Genomic DNA, 22771 nt, shown 5'->3' on the forward strand with positions numbered 1-22771 from the left:
CTTTGCTAGCCTTATTTTTTTGGAATCTGAGAAAAGGTATTTGGGATCCCTTTGAAGACTATAGGGCCAAAGGAAATATCCTCCGATAACAAAGCGAAAGAAGCTTTCTGAGAAAGTTCTTTGTGTTCTGTGAAATCATCTCACAGAGTTACAGCTTTCCCCTCAGGAAGCCTTTCGCTAAGACAGCTCTTCTGGAATTGGCAAAGTGATATTTGGAAGCCCATAGAGGGCTATGGTGAAAAAGGAAATATCCTCAGATGAAATCTGGAAAGAAGCTTTATGAGAAACTGCTCTGTGATGTGTGACTTCCAGTCACAGAGTTACATCTGTATTTCATGGATCTCTTTGCTAGCCTTATTTCTGTGGAATCTGAGAACAGATATTTCGGATCCCTTTGAAGACTATAGGGCCAAAGGAAATATCCTCCGATGACAAAGAGAAAGAAGCTTTCTGACAAACTACTTAGTGTTCTGTGAAATCATCTCACAGAGTTACAGCTTTCCCCTCTAGAAGCCTTTCGCTAAGACAGTTCTTGTGGAATTGGCAAAGTGATATTTGGAAGCCCATATAGGGCTCTGGTGAAAAAGGAAATATCCTCACATGAAATCTGGAAAGAAGCTTTCTGAGAAACTGCTTAGTGTTCTCTTAATTCATCTCACAGAGTTACATCTGTATTTCGTGGATCTCTTTGCTAGCCTTATTTCTGTGGAATCTGAGAACAGATATTTCGGATCCCTTTGAAGACTATAGGGCCAAAGGAAATATCCTCCGATAACAAAGAGAAAGAAGCTTTCTGAGAAACTTCTTTGTGTTCTGTGAAAATATCTCACGGAGTTACAGCTTTCCTCTCCGGAAGCCTTTCACTAAGACAGCTCTTGTGGAATTGGCAAAGTGATATTTGGAAGCCCATAGAGGGCTATGGTGAAAAAGGAAATATCCTCAGATGAAATCTGGAAAGCAGCTTTATGAGAAACTGCTCTGTGATGTGTGACTTCCACTCACAGAGTTACATCTGTATTTCGTGGATCTCTTTGCTAGCCTTATTTCTGTGGAATCTGAGAACAGATATTTCGGATCGCTTTGAAGACTATAGGGCCAAAGGAAATATCCTCCGATAACAAAGAGAAAGAAGCTTTCTGACAAACATCTTTGTGTTCTGTGAAATCATCTCACAGAGTTACAGCTTTCCCCTCAAGAAGCCTTTCCCTAAGACAGTTCTTGTGGAATTGGCAAAGTGATATTTGGAAGCCCAAAGAGGGATCTGGTGAAAAAGGAAATATCCTCAGATGAAATCTTGAAAGAAACTTTCTGAGAAACTGCTCTGTGATGTGTGACTTCCACTCACAGAGTTACATCTGTATTTCGTGGATCTCTCTGCTAGCCTCATTTCTGTGGAATCTGAGAACAGATATTTCGGATCCCTTTGAAGACTATAGGGCCAAAGGAAATATCCTCCGATAACAAAGAGAAAGAAGCCCTCCGAGAAACTTCTTTGTGTTCTGTGAAATCATCTCACAGACTTCCACCTTTCCTCTCAAGAAGCCTTTCGCTAAGACAGTTCTTGTGTAATTGGCAAAGTGATATTTGGAAGCCCATAGAGGGCTCTGGTGAAAAAGGAAATATCCTCAGATAAAATCTGGAAAGAAGCTTTCTGAGAATCTGCTTAGTGTTCTGTTAATTCATCTCACAGAGTTACATCTGTATTTCGTGGATCTCTTTGCTTGCCTTATTTCTGTGGAATCTGAGAACAGATATTTCTGATCCCTTTGAAGAATATTGGGCCTAAAGGAAATATCCTCCGATAATAAAGAGAAAGAAGGTTTCTGACAAACTTCTTTGTCTTCTGTGAAATCGTCTGACAGAGTTACAGCTTTCCCCTCAAGAAGCCTTTCGCTAAGACAGTTCTTGTGCAATTGGCAAAGTGACGTTTGGAAGTCCAAGAGGGCTATGGTGAAAAAGGAAATATCCTCAGATGAAATCTGGATAGAAGCTTTCTGAGAAACTGCTTAGTGTTCTGTTATTTCATCTCACAGAGTTACATCTGTTTTTCGTGGATCTCTTTGGTAGCCTTATTTCTGTGGAATCTGAGAACAGATATTTCGGATCCCTTTGAAGACTATAGGGCCAAAGGAAATATCCTCCGATAACAAAGAGAAAGAAGCTTTCTGACAAACTTCTTTGTGTTCTGTGAAATCATCTCACAGAGTTCCAGCTTTCCCCTCTAGAAGCCTTTCGCTAAGACAGTTCTTGTGGAATTGGCAAAGTGATATTTGGAAGCCCAAAGAGGGCTATGGTGAAAAAGGAAATATCCTCAGATGAAATCTGGAAAGAAGCTTTCTGAGAAACTGCTCTGTGATGTGTGACTTCCACTCACAGAGTTACATCTGTATTTCGTGGATCTCTTTGCTAGCCTTATTTCTGTGGAATCTGAGAACAGATATTTCGGATCCCTTTGAAGACTATAGGGCCAAAGGAAATATCCTCCGATAACAAAGAGAAAGAAGCTTTCCGAGAAACTTCTTTGTGTTCGGTGAAATCATCTCACAGAGTTAAAGCTTTCCCCTCAAGAAGCCTTTCGCTAAGACAGTTCTTGTGCAATTGGCAATGTGACGTTTGGAAGCCCATAGAGGGCTCTGGTGAAAAAGGAAATATCCTCAGATGAAATCTGGATAGAAGGTTTCTGAGAAACTGCTTATTGTTGTGTTAATTCATCTCACGGAGTTACATCTGTATTTCTTGGATCTCTTGCTAGCCTTATTTCTGTGGAATCTGAGAACAGATATTTCGGATCCCTTTGAAGACTATAGGGCCAAAGGATATATCCTCCGATAACAAAGAGAAAGAAGCTTTCTGAGAAACTTCTTTGTGTTCTGTGAAATCATCTCAAAGAGTTACAGCTTTCCCCTCAAGAAGCCTTTCTCTAAGACAGTTCTTGTGGAATTGGCAAAGTGATATTTGGAAGCCCAGAGAGGGCTATGGTGAAAAAGGAAATATCCTCAGATGAAATCTGGAAAGAAGCTTTCTGAGAAACTGCTCTGTGATGTGTGTCTTCCACTCACAGAGTTACATCTGTATTTCGTGGATCTCTTTGCTAGCCTTATTTCTGTGGAATCTGAGAACAGATATTTCGGATCCCTTTGAAGACTATAGGGCCAAAGGAAATATCCTCCGATAACAAAGAGAAAGAAGCTTTCTGAGAAACTTCTTTGTGTTCTGTGAAATCATCTCACAGAGTTACAGCTTTCCCCTCAAGAAGCCTTTCACTAAGACAGTTCTTGTGGTATTGGCAAAGCGATATTTGGAAGCCCCTAGAGGGCTATGGTGAAAAAGGAAATATCCTCAGATGAAATCTGGAAAGAAGCTTTCTGAGAAACTGCTTAGTGTTCTGTTAATTCATCTCACAGAGTTACATCTGTATTTCGTGGATCTCTTTGCTAGCCTTATTTCTGTGGAATCTGAGAACAGATATTTCGGATCCCTTTGAACACTATAGGGCCAAAGGAAATGTCCTCCGATAACATAGAGAAAGAAGCTTTCTGAGAAACTTCTTTGTGTTCGGTGAAATCATCTCACAGAGTTACAGCTTTCCCCTCAAGAAGCCTTTCGCTAAGACACTTCTTGTGGAATAGGCAAAGTGATATTTGGAAGCCCATAGAGGGCTCTGGTGAAAAAGGAAATATCCTCAGATGAAATCTGGAAAGAAGCTTCCTGAGAAACTGCTTAGTGTTCTGTTAATTCATGTCACAGAGTTACATCTGTATTTCGTGGATCTCTTTGCTAGCCTTATTTCTGTGGAATCTGAGAACAGGTATTTGGGATCCCTTTGAAGACTATAGGGCCAAAGGAAATATCCTCTGATAATAAAGAGAAAGAAGGTTTCTGACAAACTTCTTTGTCTTCTGTGAAATCGTCTGACAGAGTTACAGCTTTCCCCTCAAGAAGCCTTTCGCTAAGACAGTTCTTGTGCAATTGGCAAAGTGACGTTTGGAAGTCCATAGAGGGCTATGGTGAAAAAGGAAATATCCTCAGATGAAATCTGGATAGAAGCTTTCTGAGAAACTGCTTAGTGTTCTGTTATTTCATCTCACAGAGTTACATCGGTTTTTCGTGGATCTCCTTGCTAGCCTTATTTCTGTGGAATCTGAGAACAGATATTTCGGATCCCTTTGAAGACTATAGGGCCAAAGGAAATATCCTCCGATAACAAAGAGAAAGAAGCTTTCTGACAAACTTCTTTGTGTTCTGTGAAATCATCTCACAGAGTTACAGCTTTCCCCTCTAGAAGCCTTTCGCTAAGACAGTTCTTGTGGAATTGGCAAAGTGATATTTGGAAGCCCAAGGAGGGCTATGGTGAAAAAGGAAATATCCTCAGATGAAATCTGGAAAGAAGCTTTCTGAGAAACTGCTCTGTGATGTGTGTCTTCCACTCACAGAGTTACATCTGTATTTCGTGGATCTCTTTGCTAGCCTTATTTCTGTGGAATCTGAGAACAGATATTTCGTATCCCTTTGAAGACTATAGCGCCAAAGGAAATATCCTCCGATAACAAAGAGATAGAAACTTTCTGAGAAACTTCTTTGTGTTCTGTGAAATCATCTCACAGAGTTACTGCTTTCCCTTCAAGAAGCCTTTCGCTAAGACAGTTCTTGTGGAATTGGCAAAGTGATATTTGGAAGCCCATAGAGGTCTGTGGTGAAAAAGGAAATATCCTCAGATAAAATCTCGAAAGAAGCTTTCTGAGAAACTGCTTAGTGTTCTGTTAATTCATCTCACAGAGTTACATCTGTATTTCGTGGATCTCTTTGCTAGCCTTATTTCTGTGGAATCTGAGAACAGATATTTCGGATCCCTTTGAAGACTATAGGGCCGAAGGAAATATCCTCTGATAACTAACAGAAAGAAGTTTTCTGAGAAACTTCTTTGTGTTCTGTGAAATCATCTCACAGAATTACAGCTTTCCCCTCAAGAAGCCTTTCGCTAAGACAGTTCTTGTGGAATTAGCAAAGAGATATTTGGAAGCCCATAGAGGGCTATGGTGCAAAAGGAAATATCCTCAGATGAAATCTGGAAAGAAGCCTTCTGAGAAACTACTTAGTGTTCTGTTAATTCATCTCACAGAGTTACATCAGTATTTCGTGGATCTCTTTGCTAGCCTTATTTCTTTGGAATCTGAGAACAGATATTTCGGATCCCTTTGAAGACTATAGGGACAAAGGGAATATCCTCCGATAACAAAGAGAAAGAAGCTTTCTGAGAAACTTGTTTGTGTTCTGTGAAATCATCTCACAGAGTTACACCTTTCCCCTCAAGAAGCCTTTCGCTAAGACAGTTCTTGTGGAATTGGCAAAGTGATATTTGGAAGCCCATAGCTGGCTATGGTGAAAAAGGAAATATCCTCAGATGAAATCTGGAAAGAAGCGTTCTGAGAAACTGCTCTGTGATGTGTGACTTCCACTCACAGGGTTACATCTGTATTTCGTGGATCTCTTTGCTCGCCTTATTTCTGTGGAATCTGAGAACAGATATTTCGGATCCCTTTGAAGACTATAGGGCCAAAGGAAATATCCTCCGATAACAAAGAGAAAGAAGCTTTCTGAGAAACTTCTTTGTGTTCTGTGAAATCATCTCACAGAGTTACAGCTTTCCCCTCAAGAAGCCTTTCGCTAAGACACTTCTTGTGGAATTGGCAAAGTGATATTTGGAAGCCCATAGAGGGCTATGGTGAAAAAGGAAATATCCTCAGATGAAATCTGGAAAGAAGCTTTCTGAGAAACTGCTTAGTGTTCTGTTATTTCATCTCACAGAGTTACATCTGTTTTTCGTGGATCTCTTTGCTAGCCTTATTTCTGTGGAATCTGAGAACAGATATTTCGGATCCCTTTGAAGACTATAGGGCCAAAGGAAATATCCTCCGATAACAAAGAGAAAGAAGCTTTCTGACAAACTTCTTTGTGTTCTGTGAAATCATCTCACAGAGTTACACCTTTCCCCTCAAGAAGCCTTTCGCTTAGACAGTTCTTGTGGAATTGGCAAAGTGATATTTGGAAGCCCATAGAGGGCTATGGTGAAAAAGGAAATATCCTCAGATGAAATCTGGAAAGAAGCTTTCCGAAAAACTGCTTAGTGTTCTGTTAATTCATCTCACAGAGTTACATCTGTATTTCGTTGATCTCTTTGCTAGCCTTATTTCTGTGGAATCTGAGAACAGATATTTCTGATCCCTTTGAAGACTATAAGGCCAAAGGAAATATCCTCCGATAACAAAGAGAAAGAAGCTTTGTGAGAAACTTCTTTGTGTTCGGTGAAATCATCTCACAGAGTTACAGCTTTCCCCTCAAGTAGCCTTTCGCTAAGACAGTTCTTGTGGAATTTGCAAAGAGATATTGGGAAGCCCACAGAGGGCTATGGTGAAAAAGGAAATATCCTCAAATGAAATTTGGAAAGAAGCTTTCTGAGAAACTGCTCTGTGATGTGTGACTTCCACTCACAGAGTTACATCTGTATTTCGTGGATCTCTTTGCTAGCCTTATTTCTGTGGAATCTGAGAACAGATATATCGTATCCCTTAGAAGACTATAGGGCCAAAGGAAATATCCTCCGATAACAAAGAGATAGAAACTTTCTGAGAAATTTCTTTGTGTTCTGTGAAATCATCTCACAGAGTTACAGCTTTCCCCTCAAGAAGCCATTCGCTAAGACAGTTCTTGTGGAATTGGCAAAGTGATATTTGGAAGCCCATAGAGGGCTATGGTGAAAAAGGAAATATCCTCAGATGAAATCTGGAAAGAAGCTTTCTGAGAAACTGCTTAGTGTTCTGTTAATTCATCTCACAGAGTTACATCTGTATTTCATGGATCTCTTTGCTAGCCTTATTTCTGTGGAATCTGAGAACAGATATTTCGGATCCCTTTGAAGACTATAGGGCCAAAGGAAATATCCTCCGGTAACTAAGAGAAAGAACCTTTCTGAGAAACTTCATTGTGTTCTGTGAAATCATCTCACAGAGTTACAGCTTTACCCTCAAGAAGCCTTTCGCTAAGACAGTTCTTGTGTAATTGGCAAAGTGATATTTGGAAGCCCATAGAGGGCTATGGTGAAAAAGGAAATATCCTCAGATGAAATCTGGAAAGAAGCCTTCTGAGAAACTACTTAGTGTTCTGTTAATTCATCTCACAGAGTTACATCAGTATTTCGTGGATCTCTTTGCTAGCCTTATTTCTGTGGAATCTGAGAACAGATATTTCGGATCCCTTTGAAGACTATAGGGCCAAAGGAAATATCCTCCGATAACAAAGAGAAAGAAGCTTTCTGAGAAACTTCTTTGTGTTCGGTGAAATCATCTCACAGAGTTACAGCTTTCCCCTCAAGAAGCCTTTCGCTAAGATATTTCTTGTGGAATAGGCAAAGTGATATTTGGAAGCCCATAGAGGGCTATGTTGAAAAAGGAAATATCCTCAGATGAAATCTGGAAAGAAGCTTTGTGAGAAACTGCTTAGTGTTCTGTTAATTCATCTCACAGAGTTACATCTGTATTTCGTGGATCTCTTTGCTTGCCTTATTTCTGTGGAATCTGAGAACAGATATTTCGGATCCCTTTGAAGACTATAGGGCCAAAGGAAATATCCTCCGATAACAAAGAGAAAGAAGCTTTCTGAGAAACTTCTTTGTGTTCTGTGAATATATCTCACGGAGTTACAGCTTTCCCTTCCGGAATCCTTTCGCTAAGACAGCTCTTGTGGAATTGGCAAAGTGATATTTGGAAGCCCATAGAGGGCTATGGTGAAAAAGGAAATATCCTGAGATGAAATCTGGAAAGAAGCTTTATGAGAAACTGCTCTGTGATGTGTGACTTCCACTCACAGAGTTACATCTGTATTTCGTGGATCTCTTTGCTAGCCTTATTTCTGTGGAATCTGAGAACAGATATTTCGGATCCCTTTGAAGACTATAGGGCCAAAGGAAATATCCTCCCATAACAAAGAGAAAGAAGCTTTCTGACAACCTTCTTTGTGTTCTGTGAAATCATCTCACAGAGTTACAGCTTTCCCCTAAAGAAGCCTTTCGCTAAGACAGTTCTTGTGGAATTGGCAAAGTGATATTTGGAAGCCCAAAGAGGGCTATGGCGAAAAAGGAAATATCCTCAGATGAAATCTGGAAAGAAACTTTCTGAGAAACTGCTCTGTGATATGTGACTTCCACTCACAGAGTTACATCTGTATTTCGTGGATCTCTTTGCTAGCCTTATTTCTGTGGAATCGGAGAACAGATATTTCAGATCCCTTTGAAGACTTTAGGGCCAAAGTAAATATCCTCCGATAACAAAGAGAAAGAAGCTTTCCGAGAAACCTCTTTGTGTTCTGTGAAATCAACTCACAGACTTACACCTTTCCCCTCAAGAAGCCTTTCGCTAAGACAGTTCTTGTGGAATTGGCAAAGTGATATTTGGAAGCCCATAGAGGGCTCTGGTGAAAAAGGAAATATTCTCAGATGAAATCTGGAAAGAAGCTTTCTGAGAATCTGCTTAGTGTTCTGTTAATTCATCTCACAGAGTTACATCTGTATTTCGTGGATCTCTTTGCTATCCTTATTTCTGTGGAATCTGAGAACAGATATTTCGGATCCCTTTGAAGACTATTGGGCCTAAAGGAAATATCCTCCGATAATAAAGAGAAAGAAGGTTTCTGACAAACTTCTTTGTCTTCTGTGAAATCGTCTGACAGAGTTACAGCTTTCCCCTCAAGAAGCCTTTCGCTAAGACAGTTCTTGTGCAATTGGCAAAGTGACGTTTGGAAGCCCATAGAGGGCTATGGTGAAAAAGGAAATATCCTCAGATGAAATCTGGATAGAAGCTTTGTGAGAAACAGCTTAGTGTTCTGTTATTTCGTCTCACAGAGTTACATCTGTTTTTCGTGGATCTCTTTGCTAGCCTTATTTCTGTGGAATCTGAGAACAGATATTTCGGATCCCTTTGAAGACTATAGGGCCAAAGGAAATATCCTCCGATAACAAAGAGAAAGAAGCTTTCTGAGAAACTTCTTTGTGTTCTGTGAAATCATCTCACAGAGTTACAGCTTTCGCCTCAAGAAGCCTTTCGCTAAGACAGTTCTTGTGGAATTGACAAAGTGATATTTGAAAGCCCAAAGAGGGCTATGGTGAAAAAGGAAATATCCTCAGATGAAATCTGGAAAGAAGCTTTCTGAGAAACTGCTCTGTGATGTGTGTCTTCCACTCACAGAGTTACATCTGTATTTCGTGGATCTCTTTGCTAGCCTTATTTCTGTGGAATCTGAGAACAGATATTTCGTATCCCTTTGAAGACTATAGCGCCAAAGGAAATATCCTCCGATAACAAAGAGATAGAAACTTTCTGAGAAACTTCTTTGTGTTCTGTGAAATCATCTCACAGAGTTACAGCTTTCCCTTCAAGAAGCCTTTCGCTAAGACAGTTCTTGTGGAATTGGCAAAGTGATATTTGGAAGCCCATAGAGGTCTGTGGTGAAAAAGGAAATATCCTCAGATAAAATCTCGAAAGAAGCTTTCTGAGAAACTGCTTAGTGTTCTGTTAATTCATCTCACAGAGTTACATCTGTATTTCGTGGATCTCTTTGCTAGCCTTATTTCTGTGGAATCTGAGAACAGATATTTCGGATCCCTTTGAAGACTATAGGGCCGAAGGAAATATCCTCTGATAACTAACAGAAAGATGTTTTCTGAGAAACTTCTTTGTGTTCTGTGAAATCATCTCACAGAATTACAGCTTTCCCCTCAAGAAGCCTTTCGCTAAGACAGTTCTTGTGGAATTGGCAAAGAGATATTTGGAAGCCCATAGAGGGCTATGGTGCAAAAGGAAATATCCTCAGATGAAATCTGGAAAGAAGCCTTCTGAGAAACTACTTAGTGTTCTGTTAATTCATCTCACAGAGTTACATCAGTATTTCGTGGATCTCTTTGCTAGCCTTATTTCTTTGGAATCTGAGAACAGATATTTCGGATCCCTTTGAAGACTATAGGGACAAAGGAAATATCCTCCGATAACAAAGAGAAAGAAGCTTTCTGAGAAACTTCTTTGTGTTCTGTGAAATCATCTCACAGAGTTACACCTTTCCCCTCAAGAAGCCTTTCGCTAAGACAGTTCTTGTGGAATTGGCAAAGTGATATTTGGAAGCCCATAGCTGGCTATGGTGAAAAAGGAAATATCCTCAGATGAAATCTGGAAAGAAGCGTTCTGAGAAACTGCTCTGTGATGTGTGACTTCCACTCACAGGGTTACATCTGTATTTCGTGGATCTCTTTGCTCGCCTTATTTCTGTGGAATCTGAGAACAGATATTTCGGATCCCTTTGAAGACTATAGGGCCAAAGGAAATATCCTCTGATAACTAACAGAAAGATGTTTTCTGAGAAACTTCTTTGTGTTCTGTGAAATCATCTCACAGAATTACAGCTTTCCCCTCAAGAAGCCTTTCGCTAAGACAGTTCTTGTGGAATTGGCAAAGAGATATTTGGAAGCCCATAGAGGGCTATGGTGCAAAAGGAAATATCCTCAGATGAAATCTGGAAAGAAGCCTTCTGAGAAACTACTTAGTGTTCTGTTAATTCATCTCACAGAGTTACATCAGTATTTCGTGGATCTCTTTGCTAGCCTTATTTCTTTGGAATCTGAGAACAGATATTTCGGATCCCTTTGAAGACTATAGGGACAAAGGAAATATCCTCCGATAACAAAGAGAAAGAAGCTTTCTGAGAAACTTCTTTGTGTTCTGTGAAATCATCTCACAGAGTTACACCTTTCCCCTCAAGAAGCCTTTCGCTAAGACAGTTCTTGTGGAATTGGCAAAGTGATATTTGGAAGCCCATAGCTGGCTATGGTGAAAAAGGAAATATCCTCAGATGAAATCTGGAAAGAAGCGTTCTGAGAAACTGCTCTGTGATGTGTGACTTCCACTCACAGGGTTACATCTGTATTTCGTGGATCTCTTTGCTCGCCTTATTTCTGTGGAATCTGAGAACAGATATTTCGGATCCCTTTGAAGACTATAGGGCCAAAGGAAATATCCTCCGATAACAAAGAGAAAGAAGCTTTCTGACAAACTTCTTTGTGTTCTGTGAAATCATCTCACAGAGTTACAGCTTTCCCCTCAAGAAGCCTTTCGCTAAGACACTTCTTGTGGAATTGGCAAAGTGATATTTGGAAGCCCATAGAGGGCTATGGTGAAAAAGGAAATATCCTCAGATGAAATCTGGAAAGAAGCTTTCTGAGAAACTGCTTAGTGTTCTGTTATTTCATCTCACAGAGTTACATCTGTTTTTCGTGGATCTCTTTGCTAGCCTTATTTCTGTGGAATCTGAGAACAGATATTTCGGATCCCTTTGAAGACTATAGGGCCAAAGGAAATATCCTCCGATAACAAAGAGAAAGAAGCTTTCTGAGAAACTTCTTTGTGTTCTGTGAAATCATCTCACAGAATTACACCTTTCCCCTCAAGAAGCCTTTCGCTAAGACAGTTCTTGTGGAATTGGCAAAGTGATATTTGGAAGCCCATAGAGGGCTATGGTGAAAAAGGAAATATCCTCAGATGAAATCTGGAAAGAAGCTTTCCGAAAAACTGCTTAGTGTTCTGTTAATTCATCTCACAGAGTTACATCTGTATTTCGTTGATCTCTTTGCTAGCCTTATTTCTGTGGAATCTGAGAACAGATATTTCTGATCCCTTTGAAGACTATAAGGCCAAAGGAAATATCCTCCGATAACAAAGAGAAAGAAGCTTTGTGAGAAACTTCTTTGTGTTCGGTGAAATCATCTCACAGAGTTACAGCTTTCCCCTCAAGTAGCCTTTCGCTAAGACAGTTCTTGTGGAATTTGCAAAGAGATATTTGGAAGCCCACAGAGGGCTATGGTGAAAAAGGAAATATCCTCAAATGAAATTTGGAAAGAAGCTTTCTGAGAAACTGCTCTGTGATGTGTGACTTCCACTCACAGAGTTACATCTGTATTTCGTGGATCTCTTTGCTAGCCTTATTTCTGTGGAATCTGAGAACAGATATATCGTATCCCTTAGAAGACTATAGGGCCAAAGGAAATATCCTCCGATAACAAAGAGATAGAAACTTTCTGAGAAATTTCTTTGTGTTCTGTGAAATCATCTCACAGAGTTACAGCTTTCCCCTCAAGAAGCCTTTCGCTAAGACAGTTCTTGTGGAATTGGCAAAGTGATATTTGGAAGCCCATAGAGGGCTATGGTGAAAAAGGAAATATCCTCAGATGAAATCTGGAAAGAAGCTTTCTGAGAAACTGCTTAGTGTTCTGTTAATTCATCTCACAGAGTTACATCTGTATTTCATGGATCTCTTTGCTAGCCTTATTTCTGTGGAATCTGAGAACAGATATTTCGGATCCCTTTGAAGACTATAGGGCCAAAGGAAATATCCTCCGGTAACTAAGAGAAAGAACCTTTCTGAGAAACTTCTTTGTGTTCTGTGAATATATCTCACGGAGTTACAGCTTTCCCTTCCGGAATCCTTTCGCTAAGACAGCTCTTGTGGAATTGGCAAAGTGATATTTGGAAGCCCATAGAGGGCTATGGTGAAAAAGGAAATATCCTGAGATGAAATCTGGAAAGAAGCTTTATGAGAAACTGCTCTGTGATGTGTGACTTCCACTCACAGAGTTACATCTGTATTTCGTGGATCTCTTTGCTAGCCTTATTTCTGTGGAATCTGAGAACAGATATTTCGGATCCCTTTGAAGACTATAGGGCCAAAGGAAATATCCTCCCATAACAAAGAGAAAGAAGCTTTCTGACAAACTTCTTTGTGTTCTGTGAAATCATCTCACAGAGTTACAGCTTTCCCCTAAAGAAGCCTTTCGCTAAGACAGTTCTTGTGGAATTGGCAAAGTGATATTTGGAAGCCCAAAGAGGGCTATGGCGAAAAAGGAAATATCCTCAGATGAAATCTGGAAAGAAACTTTCTGAGAAACTGCTCTGTGATATGTGACTTCCACTCACAGAGTTACATCTGTATTTCGTGGATCTCTTTGCTAGCCTTATTTCTGTGGAATCGGAGAACAGATATTTCAGATCCCTTTGAAGACTTTAGGGCCAAAGTAAATATCCTCCGATAACAAAGAGAAAGAAGCTTTCCGAGAAACTTCTTTGTGTTCTGTGAAATCAACTCACAGACTTACACCTTTCCCCTCAAGAAGCCTTTCGCTAAGACAGTTCTTGTGGAATTGGCAAAGTGATATTTGGAAGCCCATAGAGGGCTCTGGTGAAAAAGGAAATATTCTCAGATGAAATCTGGAAAGAAGCTTTCTGAGAATCTGCTTAGTGTTCTGTTAATTCATCTCACAGAGTTACATCTGTATTTCGTGGATCTCTTTGCTATCCTTATTTCTGTGGAATCTGAGAACAGATATTTCGGATCCCTTTGAAGACTATTGGGCCTAAAGGAAATATCCTCCGATAATAAAGAGAAAGAAGGTTTCTGACAAACTTCTTTGTCTTCTGTGAAATCGTCTGACAGAGTTACAGCTTTCCCCTCAAGAAGCCTTTCGCTAAGACAGTTCTTGTGCAATTGGCAAAGTGACGTTTGGAAGCCCATAGAGGGCTATGATGAAAAAGGAAATATCCTCAGATGAAATCTGGATAGAAGCTTTGTGAGAAACAGCTTAGTGTTCTGTTATTTCGTCTCACAGAGTTACATCTGTTTTTCGTGGATCTCTTTGCTAGCCTTATTTCTGTGGAATCTGAGAACAGATATTTCGGATCCCTTTGAAGACTATAGGGCCAAAGGAAATATCCTCCGATAACAAAGAGAAAGAAGCTTTCTGAGAAACTTCTTTGTGTTCTGTGAAATCATCTCACAGAGTTACAGCTTTCGCCTCAAGAAGCCTTTCGCTAAGACAGTTCTTTTGGAATTGTCAAAGTGATATTTGGAAGCCCATAGAGGGCTATGGTGAAAAAGGAAATATCCTCAGATGAAATCTGGAAAGAAGCTTTCTGAGAAACTGCTTAGTGTTCTGTTAATTCATCTCACAGAGTTACATCTGTATTTCGTGGATCTCTTTGCTAGCCTTATTTCTGTGGAATCTGAGAACAGATATTTCGGATCCCTTTGAAGACTATAGGGCCAAAGGAAATATCCTCCGATAACAAAGAGAAAGAAGCTTTCTGAGAAACTTCTTTGTGTTCTGTGAAATCATCTCACAGAGTTACAACTTTCCCCTCAAGAAGCCTTTCGCTAAGACAGTTCTTGTGGAATTTGCAAAGTGATATTTGGAAGCCCATAGAGGGCTATGGTGTAAAAGGAAATATCCTCAAATAAAATTTGGAAAGAAGATTTCTGAGAAACTACTCTGTGATGTGTTACTTCCACTCACAGAGTTACATGTGTATTTCGTGGAACTCTTTGCTAGCCTTATTTCTGTGGAATCTGAGAACAGATATTTCGTATCCCTTTGAAGACTATAGGGCCAAAGGAAATATCCTCCGATAACAAAGAGGTAGAAACTTTCTGAGAAACTTCTTTGTGTTCTGTGAAATCATCTCACAGAGTTACAGCTTTCCCCTCAAGAAGCCTTTCGCTAAGACAGTTCTTGTGGAATTGGCAAAGTGATATTTGGAAGCCCATAGAGGGCTATGGTGAAAAAGGAAATATCCTCAGATGAAATCTCGAAAGAAGCTGTCTGAGAAACTGCTTAGTGTTCTGTTAATTCATCTCACAGAGTTACATCTGTATTTCGTGGATCTCTTTGCTAGCCTTTTTTCTGTGGAATCTGAGAACAGATATTTCGGATCCCTTTGAAGACTATAGAGCCAAAGGAAATATCCTCTGATAACTAACAGAAAGAAGCTTTCTGAGAAACTTCTTTGTGTTCTGTGAAATCATCTCACAGAGTTACAGCTTTCCCCTCAAGAAGCCTTTCGCTAAGACAGTTCTTGTGGAATTGGCAAAGAGATATTTGGAAGCCCATAGAGGGCTATGGTGAAAAAGGAAATATCCTCAGATGAAATCTGGAAAGAAGCCTTCTGAGAAACTACTTAGTGTTCTGTTAATTCATCTCACAGAGTTACATCAGTATTTCGTGGATCTCTTTGCTAGCCTTATTTCTGTGGAATCTGAGAACAGATATTTCGGATCCCTTTGAAGACTATAGGGACAAAGGAAATATCCTCCGATAAAAAGAGAAAGACGCTTTCTGAGAAACTTCTTTGTGTTCTGTGAAATCATCTCACAGAGTTACACCTTTCCCCTCAAGAAGCCTTTCGCTAAGACAGTTCTTGTGGAATTGGCAAAGTGATATTTGGAAGCCCATAGCTGGCTATGGTGAAAAAGGAAATATCCTCAGATGAAATCTGGAAAGAAGCTTTCTGAGAAACTGGTCTGTGATGTGTGACTTCCAATCACAGGGTTACATCTGTATTTCGTGGATCTCTTTGCTAGCCTTATTTCTGTGGAATCTGAGAACAGATATTTCGAATCGCTTTGAAGACTATAGGGCCAAAGGAAATATCCTCCGATAACAAAGAGAAAGAAGCTTTCTGAGAAACTTCTTTGTGTTCTGTGAAATCATCTCACAAAGTTACAGCTTTCCCCTCAAGAAGCCTTTCGCTAAGACACTTCTTGTGGAATTGGCAAAGTGATATTTGGAAACCCATAGAGGGCTATGGTGAAAAAGGAAATATCCTCAGATGAAATCTGGAAAGAAGCTTTCTGAGAAACTGCTTAGTGTTCTGTTAATTCATCTCACAGAGTTACATCTGTATTTCGTGGATCTCTTTGCTAACCTTATTTCTGTGGAATCTGAGAACAGATATTTCGGATCCCTTTGAAGACTATAGGGCCAAAGGAAATATCCTCCGATAACAAAGAGAAAGAAGCTTTCTGAGAAACTTCTTTGTGTTCTGTGAAAACATCTCACAGAGTTACAGCTTTCCGCTCAAGAAGCCTTTCGCTAAGAGAGTTCTTGTGGAATTGGCAAGGTGATATTTGGAAGCCCATAGAGGGCTATGGTGAAAAAGGAAATATCCTCAAATGAAATTTGGAAAGAAGATTTCTGAGAAACTCCTCTGTGATGTGTGACTTCCACTCACAAGGTTACATCTGTATTTCGTGGATCTCTTTGCTGGCCTTATTTCTGTGGAATCTGAGAACAGATATTTCGGAACCCTTTGAAGACTATAGGGCCAAAGGAAATATCCTCCGTTAACAAAGAGAAAGAAGCTTTCTGACAAACTTCTTTGTGTTCTGTGAAATCATCTCACAGAGTTACAGCTTTCCCCTCAAGAAGCCTTTCGCTAAGACAGTTCTTGTGCAATGGGCAAAGTGACGTTTGGAAGCCCATAGAGGGCTATGGTGAAAAAGGAAATATCCTCAGATGAAATCTGGATAGTAGCTTTCTGAGAAACTGCTTAGTGTTCTGTTAATTCATCTCACAGAGTTACATCTGTATTTCGTGGATCTCTTTGCTAGCCATATTTCTGTGGAATCTGAGAACAGATATTTCGGATCCCTTTGAAGACTATAGGGCCAAAGGAAATATACTCCGATAACAAAGAGAAAGAAGCTTTCTGAGAAACTTCTTTGTGTTCTGTGAAATCATCTCACAGAGTTACACCTTTCCCCTCAAGAAGCCTTTCGCTAAGACAGTTCTTGTGGAATTGGCAAAGTGATATTTGGAAGCCCATAGAGGGCTCTGGTGAAAAAGGAAATATCCTCAGATGAAATCTGGAAAGAAGCTTTCTGAGAATCTGCTTAGTGTTCTGTTAATTCATCTCACAGAGTTACATCTGTATTTCGTGGATCTCTTTGCTATCCTTATTTCTGTGGAATCTGAGAACAGATATTTCGGATCCCTTTGAAGACTATTGGGCCTAAAGGAAATATCCTCCGATAACAAAGAGAAAGAAGCTTTCTGAGAAACTTCTTTGTGTCGGTGAAATAATCTCACAGAGTTACAGCTTTCCCCTCAAGAAGCCTTTCGCTAAGGCAGTTCTTGTGGAATTTGCAAAGAGATATTTGGTAGCCCTCTGAGGGCTGTGGTGAAAAAGGAAATATCCTCAAATGAAATTTGGAAAGAAGCTTTCTGAGAAACTGCTCTTTGATGTGTGACTTCCACTCACAGAGTTACATCTGTATTTCGTGGATCTCTTTGCTAGCCTTATTTCTGTGGAATCTGAGAACAGATATTTCGTATCCCTTTGAAGACTATAGGGCCAAAGGAAATATCCTCCGATAACAAAGAGATAGAAACTTTCTGAGAAACTTCTTTGTGTTCTGTGAAATCAATTCACAGAGTTACAGTTTTCCCCTCAAAAAGCCTTTCGCTAAGACAGTTCTTGTGGAATTGGCAAAGTTATATTTGGAAGTACATAGAGGACTATGGTGAAAAAGGAAATATCCTCAGATGAAATCTGGAAAGAAGCTTTCGGAGAAACTGCTTAGTGTTCTGTTAATTCATCTCACAGAGTTACATCTGTATTTCGTGGATCTCTTTGCTAGCCTTATTTCTGTGGAATCTGAGAACAGATATTTCGGATCCCTTTGAAGACTATAGGGCCAAAGGAAATATCCTCCAATAACAAAGAGAAAGAAGCTTTCTGAGAAACTTCTTTGTGTTCGGTGAAATCATCTCACAGAGTTACAGCTTTCCCCTCAAGAAGCCTTTCGCTAATACACTTCTTGTGGAATTGGCAAAGTGATATTTGGAAGCCCATAGAGGGCTATGCTGAAAAAGGAAATATCCTCAGATGAAATCTGGAAAGAAGCTTTCTGAGAAACTGCTTAGTGTTCTGTTAATTCATGTCACAGAGTTACATCTGTATTTCGTGGATCTCTTTGCTAGCCTTATTTCTGTGGAATCTGAGAAAAGGTATTTGGGATCCCTTTGAAGACTATAGGGCCAAAGGAAGTATCCTCCGATAACAAAGAGAAAGAAGCTTTCTGAGAAAGTTCTTTGTGTTCTGTGAAATCATCTCACAGAGTTACAGCTTTCCCCTCAGGAAGCCTTTCGCTAAGACAGCTCTTCTGGAATTGGCAAAGTGATATTTGGAAGCCCATAGAGGGCTATGGTGAAAAAGGAAATATCCTCAGATGAAAACTGGAAAGAAGCTTTATGAGAAACTGCTCTGTGATGTGTGACTTCCAGTCACAGAGTTACATCTGTATTTCATGGATCTCTTTGCTAGCCTTATTTCTGTGGAATCTGAGAACAGATATTTCGGATCCCTTTGAAGACTATAGGGCCAAAGGAAATATCCTCCGATAACAAAGAGAAAGAAGCTTTCTGAGAAACTTCTTTGTGTTCTGTGAAATCATCTCACAGAGTTACAGCTTTCCCCTCAAGAAGCCTTTCGCTAAGACAGTTCTTGTGGAATTTGCACAGTGATATTTGGAAGCCCATAGAGGGCTATGGTGTAAAAGGAAATATCCTCAAATGAAATCTGGAAAGAAGCTTTCTGAGAAACTGCTCTGTGATGTGTGTCTTCCACTCACAGGGTTACATCTGTATTTCGTGGATCTCTTTGCTAGCCTTATTTCTGTGGAATCTGAGAACAGATATTTCGGATCCCATTGAACACTATGGGGCCAAAGGAAATATCCTCCGATAACAAAGAGAAAGAAGCTTTCTGACAAACTTCTTTGTGTTCTGTGAAATCATCTCACAGAGTTACACCTTTCCCCTCAAGAAGCCTTTCGCTAAGACAGTTCTTGTGGAATTGGCAAAGTGATATTTGGAAGCCCATAGAGGGCTATGGTGAAAAAGGAAACATCCTCAGATGAAATCTGGAAAGAAGCTTTCCGAAAAACTGCTTAGTGTTCTGTTAATTCATCTCACAGAGTTACATCTGTATTTCGTTGATCTCTTTGCTAGCCTTATTTCTGTGGAATCTGAGAACAGATATTTCGGATCCCTTTGAAGAATATAAGGCCAAAGGAAATATCCTCCGATAACAAAGAGAAAGAAGCTTTCTGAGAAACTTCTTTGTGTTCGGTGAAATCATCTCACAGAGTTACAGCTTTCCCCTCAAGTAGCCTTTCGCTAAGACAGTTCTTGTGGAATTTGCAAAGAGATATTTGGAAGCCCTCAGAGGGCTATGGTGAAAAAGGAAATATCCTCAAATGAAATTTGGAAAGAAGCTTTCTGAGAAACTGCTCTGTGATGTGTGACTTCCACTCACAGAGTTACATCTGTATTTCGTGGATCTCTTTGCTAGCCTTATTTCTGTGGAATCTGAGAACAGATATATCGTATCCCTTAGAAGACTATAGGGCCAAAGGAAATATCCTCCGATAACAAAGAGATGGAAACTTTCTGAGAAACTTCTTTGTGTTCTGTGAAATCATCTCACAGAGTTACAGCTTTCCCCTCAAGAAGCCTTTCGCTAAGACAGTTCTTGTGGAATTGGCAAAGTGATATTTGGAAGCCCATAGAGGGCTATGGTGAAAAAGGAAATATCCTCAGATGAAATCTGGAAAGAAGCTTTCTGATAAACTGCTTAGTGTTCTGTTAATTCATCTCACAGAGTTACATCTGTATTTCATGGATCTCTTTGCTAGCCTTATTTCTGTGGAATCTGAGAACAGATATTTCGGATCCCTTTGAAGACTATAGGGCCAAAGGAAATTAACTCCGGTAACTAAGAGAAAGAACCTTTCTGAGAAACTTCATTGTGTTCTGTGAAATCATCTCACAGAGTTACAGCTTTCCCCTCAAGAAGCCTTTCGCTAAGACAGTTCTTGTGTAATTGGCAAAGTGATATTTGGAAGCCCATAGAGGGCTATGGTGAAAAAGGAAATATCCTCAGATGAAATCTGGAAAGAAGCCTTCTGAGAAACTACTTAGTGTTCTGTTAATTCATCTCACAGAGTTACATCAGTATTTCGTGGATCTCTTTGCTAGCCTTATTTCTGTGGAATCTGAGAACAGATATTTCGGATCCCTTTGAAGACTATAGGGCCAAAGGAAATATCCTCCGATAACAAAGAGAAAGAAGCTTTCTGAGAAACTTCTTTGTGTTCGGTGAAATCATCTCACAGAGTTACAGCTTTCCCCTCAAGAAGCCTTTCGCTAAGATACTTCTTGTGGAATAGGCAAAGTGATATTTGGAAGCCCATAGAGGGCTATGTTGAAAAAGGAAATATCCTCAGATGAAATCTGGAAAGAAGCTTTGTGAGAAACTGCTTAGTGTTCTGTTAATTCATCTCACAGAGTTACATCTGTATTTCGTGGATCTCTTTGCTAGCCTTATTTCTGTGGAATCTGAGAACAGATATTTCGGATCCCTTTGAAGACTATAGGGCCAAAGGAAATATCCTCCGATAACAAAGAGAAAGAAGCTTTCTGAGAAACTTCTTTGTGTTCTGTGAAAATATCTCACGGAGTTACAGCTTTCCCTTCCAGAATCCTTTCGCTAAGACAGCTCTTGTGGAATTGGCAAAGTGATATTTGGAAGCCCATAGAGGGCTATGGTGAAAAAGGAAATATCCTGAGATGAAATCTGGAAAGAAGCTTTATGAGAAACTGCTCTGTGATGTGTGACTTCCACTCACAGAGTTACATCTGTATTTCGTGGATCTCTTTGCTAGCCTTATTTCTGTGGAATCTGAGAACAGATATTTCGGATCCCTTTGAAGACTATAGGGCCAAAGGAAATATCCTCCGATAACAAAGAGAAAGAAGCTTTCTGACAAACGTCTTTGTGTTCTGTGAAATCATCTCACAGAGTTACAGCTTTCCCCTAAAGAAGCCTTTCGCTAAGACAGTTCTTGTGGAATTTGCAAAGTGATATTTGGAAGCCCAAAGAGGGCTATGGTGAAAAAGGAAATATCCTCAGATGAAATCTGGAAAGAAACTTTCTGAGAAACTGCTCTGTGATATGTGACTTCCACTCACAGAGTTACATCTGTATTTCGTGGATCTCTTTGCTAGCCTTATTTCTGTGGAATCGGAGAACAGATATTTCAGATCCCTTTGAAGACTTTAGGGCCAAAGTAAATATCCTCCGATAACAAAGAGAAAGAAGCTTTCCGAGAAACTTCTTTGTGTTCTGTGAAATCAACTCACAGACTTACACCTTTCCCCTCAAGAAGCCTTTCGCTAAGACAGTTCTTGTGGAATTGGCAAAGTGATATTTGGAAGCCCATAGAGGGCTCTGGTGAAAAAGGAAATATCCTCAGATGAAAGCTGGAAAGAAGCTTTCTGAGAATCTGCTTAGTGTTCTGTTAATTCATCTCACAGAGTTACTTCTGTATTTAGTGGATCTCTTTGCTATCCTTATTTCTGTGGAATCTGAGAACAGATATTTCGGATCCCTTTGAAGACTATTGGGCCTAAAGGAAATATCCTCCGATAATAAAGAGAAAGAAGGTTTCTGACAAACTTCTTTGTCTTCTGTGAAATCGTCTGACAGAGTTACAGCTTTCCCCTCAAGAAGCCTTTCGCTAAGACAGTTCTTGTGCAATTGGCAAAGTGACGTTTGGAAGCCCATAGAGGGCTATGGTGAAAAAGGAAATATCCTCAGATGAAATCTGGATAGAAGCTTTGTGAGAAACAGCTTAGTGTTCTGTTATTTCGTCTCACAGAGTTACATCTGTTTTTCGTGGATCTCTTTGCTAGCCTTATTTCTGTGGAATCAGAGAACAGATATTTCGGATCCCTTTGAAGACTATAGGGCCAAAGGAAATATCCTCCGATAACAAAGAGAAAGAAGCTTTCTGAGAAACTTCTTTGTGTTCTGTGAAATCATCTCACAGAGTTACAGCTTTCCCCTCAAGAAGCCTTTCGCTAAGACAGTTCTTTTGGAATTGTCAAAGTGATATTTGGAAGCCCATAGAGGGCTATGGTGAAAAAGGAAATATCCTCAGATGAAATCTGGAAAGAAGCTTTCTGAGAAACTGCTTAGTGTTCTGTTAATTCATCTCACAGAGTTACATCTGTATTTCGTGGATCTCTTTGCTAGCCTTATTTCTGTGGAATCTGAGAACAGATATTTCGGATCCCTTTGAAGACTATAGGGCCAAAGGAAATATCTTCCGATAACAAAGAGAAAGAAGCTTTCTGAGAAACTTCTTTGTGTTCTGTGAAATCATCTCACAGAGTTACAACTTTCCCCTCAAGAAGCCTTTCGCTAAGACAGTTCTTGTGGAATTTGCAAAGTGATATTTGGAAGCCCATAGAGGGCTATGGTGTAAAAGGAAATATCCTCAAATAAAATTTGGAAAGAAGATTTCTGAGAAACTACTCTGTGATGTGTGACTTCCACTCACAGAGTTACATGTGTATTTCGTGGATCTCTTTGCTAGCCTTATTTCTGTGGAATCTGAGAACAGATATTTCGTATCCCTTTGAAGACTATAGGGCCAAAGGAAATATCCTCCGATAACAAAGAGATAGAAACTTTCTGAGAAACTTCTTTGTGTTCTGTGAAATCATCTCACAGAGTTACAGCTTTCCCCTTAAGAAGCCTTTCGCTAAGACAGTTCTTGTGGAATTGGCAAAGTGATATTTGGAAGCCCATAGAGGGCTATGGTGAAAAAGGAATATCCTCAGATGAAATCTCGAAAGAAGCTGTCTGAGAAACTGCTTAGTGTTCTGTTAATTCATCTCACAGAGTTACATCTGTATTTCGTGGATCTTTTTGCTAGCCTTTTTTCTGTGGAATCTGAGAACAGATGTTTCGGATCCCTTTGAAGACTATAGATCCAAAGGAAATATCCTCTGATAACTAACAGAAAGAAGCTTTCTGAGAAACTTCTTTGTGTTCTGTGA

This window comes from Macaca fascicularis, chromosome X (assembly GCF_037993035.2).
Source record: "Macaca fascicularis isolate 582-1 chromosome X, T2T-MFA8v1.1".
Taxonomy (NCBI): domain Eukaryota; kingdom Metazoa; phylum Chordata; class Mammalia; order Primates; family Cercopithecidae; genus Macaca; species Macaca fascicularis.